Source organism: Triticum dicoccoides, chromosome 6A (assembly GCF_002162155.2).
Source record: "Triticum dicoccoides isolate Atlit2015 ecotype Zavitan chromosome 6A, WEW_v2.0, whole genome shotgun sequence".
NCBI lineage: Eukaryota > Viridiplantae > Streptophyta > Magnoliopsida > Poales > Poaceae > Triticum > Triticum dicoccoides.
In genome coordinates this window covers 428,196,990-428,197,328 of record NC_041390.1, presented here as the reverse complement: position 1 = coordinate 428,197,328, position 339 = coordinate 428,196,990, and positions in this window count along the sequence as shown.

Sequence of the window (339 nt, the reverse complement as noted above, 5' to 3'; positions counted from 1 at the left end):
CAGAGAAAGATAGGGGCTTATAGTCTTGCCCCACAACCTTTTACCTCAAGGGTAATGTCAACAATAATGGTTCATACTCCCCTACATCCAATTAGATATATATATATATAGATATATATATATATATATATATATATATATATATATATATATATATATATATATATATATATATATATATATATATATATATATATATATATCATGTTCTTTCCAACATGCTGAGCTTGCCAAAGGATAAAATGAAAAAGAAAAGCTGAAGATCACCGTGACTCTTGCATAGGGTAGAAGATAATAATAAAGGATAGGCCCTTCGCAGAGGGAAGCAGAGGTTGCCAT